The following is a 9,036-nucleotide window of genomic DNA, read 5'->3' as shown; positions in this document are numbered from 1 at the left end:
AATTTCAGTAATGTTGAAATGGGAGTGCCATAACGTTGCAAATAACATTGCGTTAAGGTTTTTCTGTCATTCCTGTAATGTTTTTGAGATAAAAATTTAAACGTACTATCAACTTTATTACAATATTATATTAAGATTACCGTAATGTTAATTCTAACATTTATTTAAAGTTCTTATTGATGTTTTATTTCTATTACAGGCAACATGTTTTCAATAAATATGCAATAGTAGATATTTTATTAAATATCTCAATATTTATTGTCTAATTATTACTTAGATTGCTTTTTTATAGACCAGGCTTGGACAACTTTGAGCTCCAGAACCACGACACTTCTTTTCTATCCACGGAAAGTAGGGGAGTGTCGTGGTTCCGGAGCTCGAAGTTGCCCAGGCCTGTTATATACCAATCTGCATTAGGGAATAATTCACTAATTATCATAAAAAAGTTTTATTTATATAAAAATAATATATACCATATATTACAGTTTTCAGTTTATCACAATAATATCTTTGGTGAAGATCACTGATCCTAGCGTAAGGTTTTGGGATAAAACTCATCTTTCAAATAAAAAAATTTGTTACTATAATAATCACTCGCGCGGAGCCACGCAAGTAAGATAATATATTTATCACTTCCTGAAAAATAAAAGTAGAATTAAATTAGTGAAAAAGCTACTTATAAATTATAACGCGGCAAACTATAATAATTTTATTTTATAGAGAGTATATACCGAAATACATTACATTACCTTTTTAATGTTTTTTTTTCCTTACGGACGTTTGCGAATCTGAACCACTCCATTACAAAGTGTTGAAAATCTTTTTCTGTATTCCGAGGGAATATTGCTCTAAAAGCTTCTGAAATAAGAAAAATTCAATACAGTTTATTGTTAGATGAAAGAAATAAATAATGTTAATTTAACGGCAATTAAAACTTATGATAATTATTGAAATAACACAAAAGTTTCCGGAATAGTTTACATATATACTAAATCGATCAAAAATATTAGTTTATGGATATATATATTTTTCTTTTATTTCGTAAGAATTTTTAACGTGTATGTGTGTCCTGCTTTTTAACGATGATTGCTACAAAAAATAAGGAGACAATTTTAATAAATTCTGAGACATAAAACATAGCATTTAATACTGCAAGTAATATATACATTTCTTAAAAAATTACTTACTTTTAATGCTCAGAATTGTGTGTGCGTATCTCCAATAAATTTTATAATTATTTTTTTGGCCAGTTCATGAACACATGGAGGCTAAGTCATCAGAAAATGTAGCCCTCAAACTTCTTCTAATAAAATTCTTTTCATGTTTCCCTCCAATTAACATAACCTTGTTCACCTGAAAAATTTATACTTGTAATTCTATATAATGCAGTTTATTATTATAAATTGCAAGGAAAATAATTCAGAAGACTTTTAAAATATAATAACACATATTATAGGATATTATAGAACATATTAAAGGACATATATTATAGATATAAGTTTGTAAGAAAGAGTCAAAGTAACCATTTTTGGTTTTGAACGCATTGAGTGCTCCTCCTCAAGATTCTATTTGATCGTTTTATACATAAAATATACAGTTGAATACATTATGGAGATTAATACAAATACATTTTGATTTTTGAAGGACATACCATATTTGAAAACTTTACCGACAAAATTCTACCTTCTTTTAGAAAGTTTACATATATCGTATTGGTTGCATAGAATTACAAATGCTTTTACATAATAAAAATAGGTGTAAATCAATTAGAGAATTTGCTCAATATATTACAAAAATAATTTAAAAATTTCAAAGTAAAGATCTCGAGCTGTCAATGTAAATATTTATTTGTTACAAAAATTGTTTATATATTATCAATATGTTTGCTCCGTTAAAGAAAATTGTAAAAAAATATTACTGTACCATTTCCATTAAATTTAAAAGCTTAAAAATATATGAAAAGTTTGCAAGAAGATTTTTATATATAAATACTTAAGCTTTCTGCTAAATATGGTAAAACAAAGCAACACACATTTATATATAGAAGATCCATATATGCATAAAAGACTTGAACAATGTAGTATGAATGCGTTAGTACTTATTTGATATGACGTTTGGATGATTTTGTCTGTATGTTACGCCACAATCAAAATAACTATAAACATAGTAGATACAGATAATGCGCAATTACTATCTTTGCCGAGATCTTTGCTATAGGCACTACATTGAAAATAATACCAAAAAATCGGTAAAAATTACAAGTCCTGGTGATCTCTTTGTCGACTCTGATGGCGCAGAATAATCGAGTTTATTTTTTCCAACTGATTTATTACGATGAAAGATAATACAATAGGTCGCTGTTTTGCACGTTCAACGGAAAATAACGAAAAGTCTTGCAAGAAGAAGGCGGAAGTAACGTCCGGAAACATAAAAATATATAGAAGTGAAAGTCTCATGCTAGTGATTTATATTTCCACCAATCGTAAAAGGTTAATCTATATAGCGTGCGCGTATCATGTAAGACATAGAATAAGTTTGTAACTCTGAGTTTAGAACATAAACAGACTCTAAATTGCAAATATTATATTTACTACTCTTGGAGAGAAAGGGAGAAAAAGGGAGAGAGAGAGGGAGGGAGAGGAGATATCTCTTACAGTCTTTTCTCTTAATTCTTAAATTTTCAAAGTCTGCAGATTTTATTGTGTAAATATCTACTACGATTATGTAACTATTATACTAACCGGGAATGTTATTTGTAAATGTTTATAGAATTAATTATAATTGTGATAAGCAGCTTTACTTACAACTTGCATGAAAGCTTCTTGATCAGTTTTTAGCATATCTTCAAATTGTCAATGGAAGATAAAGGGATGAGATATTGTCCAATCTTTGTATCTTGTACAATACTTTTCTTAGAATATTGCTCAGCCTCGTGGCCCGAGTACATCAAGAATATGTTCGATCCTTATTAATACTTTGGTATATTTTTTTTCTTCTGCAAATTTCTCTCTTATATAGGTCGAAAAATAGATCTTGAATCACCAGCTACCTATTTACAGCACATTAGATAATTGCAGGGTTCTTATCATTAATATGCAAGATTTAGAATATAATAATTACTTACCCATATAAAAATGTTGTATACAATTAAAAGCTCTCGACAGCGCACAAGCGCACAAGCACAAACGTACGTATATATGACACACTCACACATCATACGTATATGTAAGATAATGCGACTACAGTCTCCAGAACTATTACTGCTTCCGATTGGCTGTCGCAACAAGCGTGCGTTTGCTCATGATCTCGACGCACTCAAACAGCTGAAAATAATCGGCAGTAAATTGCAAGAAAATAGCAAATAATTCCACTATATAGTTTCTACCGATACCCAAAGAACGTTATTTGTAGTTAACCTAAATTATAGGTTATATAGATCATCATATCAGCTACTATTCATAGCACATATGGTTAATTGAGTTCTTATTATTAATATACAACTTTTAGAATATAATAATTACTTATATATAAATATACTGTAAATAAAGAGCACTCCGCACTGCTCGATCCACACGTGTGTATACGCACTCACGCATCGTACGTAAATGTACGCATCATGGCTGTCGCGATGAGCGTTGGGCACAATATAAAACAATAACATTCTAACAACAGAAAATTAATATACTACCAACGTTATTTCCAAGTCCAAATTACAAGGAATTTTGAACTGTTGCATTAATCTCAAATAAATGTCAGAGTAACATTTGAAAAATATTTTCTGTAACGTTTTTAAAATATTTTAACAACATTCAGAAAAATCATATTACAAAATAATATTTTTTAAATATGTGTATAATATTATTAAAAAACGTTTAAAAAATACACATAAAGTCAATATTTTTAAACGTTAATTTAATGTTCCTTGCTTACTGGGATGGCTTAGATTTACAAACACCTGTAAACAAAGAAAAAAATCTTAAAAGGTAAAAAAGTAACATAATGTATTTTGATACACAAAATGAATCACTGAAGATGTTACTAATATTTCTGAAATTGAACAAGAAATTCTTATTTTCCAGCAACTGTTTGGTAAAGATCCGAAAAGATTAATAATCTGTTTAAAAGGAAAGAATAAGAATAGGGCTGACTTCAAAAACTTTTCCTTCCTAGGATCAATACTTTCTGAGATAATTGGATTAGATAATTAGCACATGAAATAAGACTTATTAATAAAACTTATATATGTATATGTGTATATATTTGTTCATATAAATAAAACTACTTTTTTTATGATAATTAGTGTAGTGCATATTTATTGAAAATAAATACTTATTGCCTGAAATAAAAACAAAATATTAATAACAACTTTAAATAAATGTTAGAATTAATATTACGGTAATCTTAATATAATATTGTAATAAAGTTGATAGTACGTTTAAATATTTATCTCAAAAACATTACAGAAATAATTGAAAAACCTTAGCGCAATGTTATTTGCAACGTTATGGCACTCCCATTTCAACATTACTGAAATTTCGGAATCGTGATCAAAGTATGTTCATAATGATGTTCTATACAACATTAAGAACTACATATTTAAGAACATTACAAGTTCTAGAATATCGTTGCAATAATATTGTAATAATGATTTTTTGCTTACTGGGAGAACTCACGCTCGTCCCTCTTATTTTCACTCTTTCATCTCTCCTTATCTTCTGCTTCATCAATCGTGCGATCCGTACAGTTTCATCTGTTTCTGTCCTTAACGGCTTTCGTCGTCTACTTTATCTGCTTTTTCTTCCGACTTTCTTACCAGCCATCCGAACATAAGGCCGAGGCCGAGGCCTCTCACCACTCTTTCGGAAATATTCATCATAGGTGTAATAAGCTTTAATAGGTCGATAATAGGTGTAATAAGCTTTAAGCTGTAAGAAACCAATCATAGTCGATTTCTTTTTATTATTCGACTGTAAACCCTGGTCCACAATAGGTGTAGTAAGCCTTAAGCCGTATTCCGCGTCCGTTGTCACGCTGATATTGTCCGATATTGTCGGCAATCCCGTAGACTTAATTGCCAGCGGTCCCACCGTTTACAGTCCGAGAACACCGGAGAATGTTATCGCTATATTAAAGAAGTATAACTTGTATCAGTCGCTAGAGGGTGATTTGAAGGCGGTTGTAACGCCCAAGGAGACGTTTAACGACAAACCGCTGTTAAATCTGGCTAAACAGTTCAGACACGTGACGAATATGATTCTAGGAAACAATAGGACGGCTCTTGAAGCTGCGAGCTTTGAAGCTTCGCGCAAGAAATTGACTCCGATAATATTAAGAAATGACGTTACAGGAAATGTACAGGACGTTAGTTCGGCGTGCGTTCACATAACGAGTCTGATATGTCTTGTTTTGTTAAATGAGCTGGGGGGAGAGGAATTTTATGACAGAGTACGGACTATGCCGATACTTTTGTTATCTATCGATAAAGTCAATGAAATCTTTCGTTGTATCGGCAATCTCGGTGGTATAGTTTTAATCGGGGGAGGAGAACCCACGGTTGTAGTGACGGGTAAAGGAAAAGGCGGTAGAAATCAGGAGCTAGCTTTACGCTTTTCACTAGATTGGTTGGCAAAGATCAAAAGTTATCCGCGACTCGCTGAATACGATGTGATGATGCTCAGTGCAGGTACTGATGGTCAGGATGGTCCTACTGACACAGCAGGTGCATTTGGTTATCCCGCTATTGCGCTTGTGATGCATGATTTTTACGCAAAAATTAAATCCATGATTACTAAAGAGGATGCACAAGCTGAGCGGGAGATGACGGACAGAAAAACCCTGACACAGGATTCGTGCGACCGACAAATCAGTAGATTTATAATAAAATCCAACGTTGAACCAAAGAGACGAGAGTCCAGTAGTAGTTTAAAAGAGTTCTCCTCGAGAAGATGTTGATGAACGTATCAATAATTTAATATTAAAGACAATGGAGGTGGAACGAACGCATGTTACCTGAGAATGTTTTAAAAGAAAACGACACGTACAATTTCTACTCGCGCTTCAAGAAGGGAGCGGATTTAATAAAGAAAAGTCAGCTTTACGCAGGAATTCTGTCAAAAAATCTACACAAAGTGCCTACTACTGCTCTGATTATCTGTTTTATAACTTCCCCGGTCAACTGCATGAATAAAACAGTTGGCCAGTGAAGTCATGAAACAGACAATATAGATAACTCTCCATTAGACATCTCGTTAAATCCATAAGAACAAAGGCAAGTTTTTGACTCCAACTGATATGTCTTGACCGTTGTCACGCTAATATTGTGAATATATCTATGAAAAATCCTACATTATTACATAATTATGTTATATAAAATAAATTATACGTTTTTAACGATATTCCTTTGGAAAAAAATAGATAATTCACATTGTAAATGCTGAATATTTTTAAATATATACATATAGAATCTTTTTCAATTATATCCGTATATCAAAGGCACTGCTTAAAAATAAATCTTTTAATTTATAATGTTTACTACGTAACACCCATTACATAACACGCTTGAAGATATGACAATATATATTCTCTTTACATACATAGAGATATCTACAGAGATCGTATAATATGTTTATACATATACATATATTATTATATTATTTGTTGAGTGTATCAACGTTTCTTCTCTTATGATAAAGAATTATAAAACTAATTTTTCATAAAGGAATATATAACTCATAATAACATTTATACAACTAGACACGATACAACTTTGGTTATCTAACACTTTCCATCCTAGTATTTTTATTTCATAAATATATCTTATTTTTCTTCGAAGTTGTTAATTATTTCGATAGATACAGAATTACTTTTACAGAGATATTACTTTAAAAAGCTTCTTAAAATATAATTTGCTTGGAACGGGAGGAAAACATTGAGGAACATACAAGGTGTGTAAAAAAATAGTATTTATAAATATTATGAATTTTTATTCGAAATTTTTTAATTCCGATCTATAATAGGTGTAATAAGCTTTAAGCTCTGTTATCATCTCGCCCATCTTGCTTTGGACATGACGAGATCTATGGCTGTCAGGATGCTTGTCTTTCATCCAATCTTAAAATGCTTTTAGTCTCTTAAATTTTCTAGATCAAATAAGCCACAATCCTGTAATATCTCTTTTATTATATTGAAGGGATCTCTTTTTCCGATCTTTTTTCATCTCGCTGTAGTTTTGGCCACGTCGCTTCGTATCTCCAATGGCTTCTTTCTTCTTCTTCTCCTCCTCTTTTTCTCCTTTCTCTTCTTCTCTTTCTTCATCCTAAAGCCCTTTTAGTTGTGTTTCTTTCAGCGCATGCTTATCATCAAGCGTGTAATCTTCGTAAAGTGTAATTATTATATTATTTTTTAACTCTTATGCTATTAATTCTGATATTGATTACAGTGCATCAAAAAATAAAAATAAAAATAAACTATTAAAAACAAAACACCGAAAGCAAAAATTTACGAAAAAAATGGGTTTCTGATCCAGAATTGAGTGCTTGGTTAAGTCATGATCAGAACAATGAATATAGAGCAAAATGCATATATTGCAACTATTCAATGAGTTCAGATATAATATGGTTATTAAACGACATGGGAAAAGTATAAAACATAAAGAGAAAATGCAAGATGCAACAGTAAAACAACAGTCTATTTCACGCTTTACCAATAAAAACCAATCTATATCTAAAGTTACAACTGAAATAAAATTGGTTGGATTTTTAGTGGAACATAATCTGTCATTCCGTTTGACTGATCCTTTTGTAGATCTATTAAAAAATATTTGTCCTGATTATCCAGTGATACAAAGTATTGCCATGAAGAGGACAAAGGCAACTAATATTGCAGTACATGTTATCGATGCTTCTCATAAGGAGAAACTGGCTGAGATATTAAGAAACAATAAATTTAGTCTTCTTACAGATGAATCAACTGACATATCTTGCATTAAAACCGCTTGTGTAGTAGTGAGATATAATGATACTAATAAGAAAAAAATTGTCAGTGAATTTTGGGAGCTATATAAAATTTATGATTCAAGCAATGCTAACGGAGGTGCAATAGCAGAAAATTTATTCAACGGCATAATAAAGTGTCTTGAAAATTATTCAATACCTCTTTCAAATATAATTGGATTTGCTGCAGATGGATGCAGTACAATGATGGGTCAACATAATTCTGTAGCTAGTAGATTTAAAGAAAAATGTCCTAATATATTTATTTTAAAATGTGTATGTCATTCGGCTGCTTTATGCGCAAGTGAAGCTTGCAAAACTTTTCCCAGATCAATTGAAGATTTGGCAAAAAATATATATAATTTCTTTAAATTAAGTGCAAAAAGGCAATGTCAATTTCGCCAATTTCAAGAAGTTGCTAATGTAGCACCACATAAGATATTACATCCATCTCAAACACGCTGGCTTTCTTTAATAATGGTTATAGAACGCATTATCGAACAATGGGAAGCTTTGAGCTTGTTCTTCATCGATAGATGGTTTATTGAACGATTACAAGCCGCAGAACAAATTTCTAATAAACTTAACAATTCAGTATCAAAATTATATTTTTTCTTCCTTGAGTGGATCTTACCAAAGTTTACGGATTTCAATCGTTTTTTTCAAACTGATTCGGTGGTCATCACTGAACTTCATGACAAAATAGTAAATATGTATTAAAAAAAAGGTAAAAAAAGGCGCCAAGTACACGCATAGTAGTGTATATGTATTATGCTGTTACCTCGAAAAAAAAACAAAGTAGTAGTATTACCTCGAAATAACACCCTGTACATACTGTTCGTAAAATGCGTAATACTACAAAAAGGCGTGATATCCGTACAAAATTACTTTTTTTAAAAAAAAAGTAAAGAAAGGCGCCAAGTACACGCATAGTAGTGTATATATTGTTACCTCGAAAAAAAAACAGTGGTAGTATTATACCTAAAAAAAATCTAAGTAACAAGTGGTAGACGTAATCTTTGTATCTTGAAAAATCTCGAAAAAA

The 9,036-nt window shown here is 31.0% G+C and overlaps 1 long non-coding RNA gene and 1 pseudogene across 3 annotated transcripts; one reads left to right on the top strand and one right to left on the bottom strand.

The window, feature by feature from the left end:
- Nucleotides 1–432: 432 nt before the first annotated feature.
- LOC112453468 lies at nucleotides 433–3,711 on the bottom strand. 3 transcript variants are annotated; one of them, XR_003040629.1, is made up of 6 exons: nucleotides 3,522–3,711; nucleotides 3,125–3,323; nucleotides 2,805–3,049; nucleotides 1,188–1,353; nucleotides 750–858; nucleotides 433–636 (listed from the first exon to the last, which is right to left on the bottom strand). It is a non-coding gene; the product is annotated as an uncharacterized LOC112453468 (long non-coding RNA). The 3 variants fall into 3 exon arrangements; XR_003040628.1 differs by lacking the exon at nucleotides 3,522–3,711 and having other exon boundaries at nucleotides 3,125–3,505; XR_003040630.1 differs by lacking the exon at nucleotides 3,522–3,711 and having other exon boundaries at nucleotides 2,805–3,045; nucleotides 3,125–3,505.
- Nucleotides 3,712–3,915: 204 nt separating this feature from the next.
- On the top strand, nucleotides 3,916–6,203 carry LOC112453464 (annotated as a pseudogene).
- The last annotated feature ends 2,833 nt before the right edge of the window (nucleotides 6,204–9,036 follow it).

The sequence above is a fragment of the Temnothorax curvispinosus genome, unplaced genomic scaffold (assembly GCF_003070985.1).
Source record: "Temnothorax curvispinosus isolate PA1 unplaced genomic scaffold, ASM307098v1 QBEX01004391.1, whole genome shotgun sequence".
NCBI lineage: Eukaryota > Metazoa > Arthropoda > Insecta > Hymenoptera > Formicidae > Temnothorax > Temnothorax curvispinosus.
Note: the sequence above shows the minus strand (reverse complement) of the source record. Positions and strands in the feature narration are given on the sequence as shown.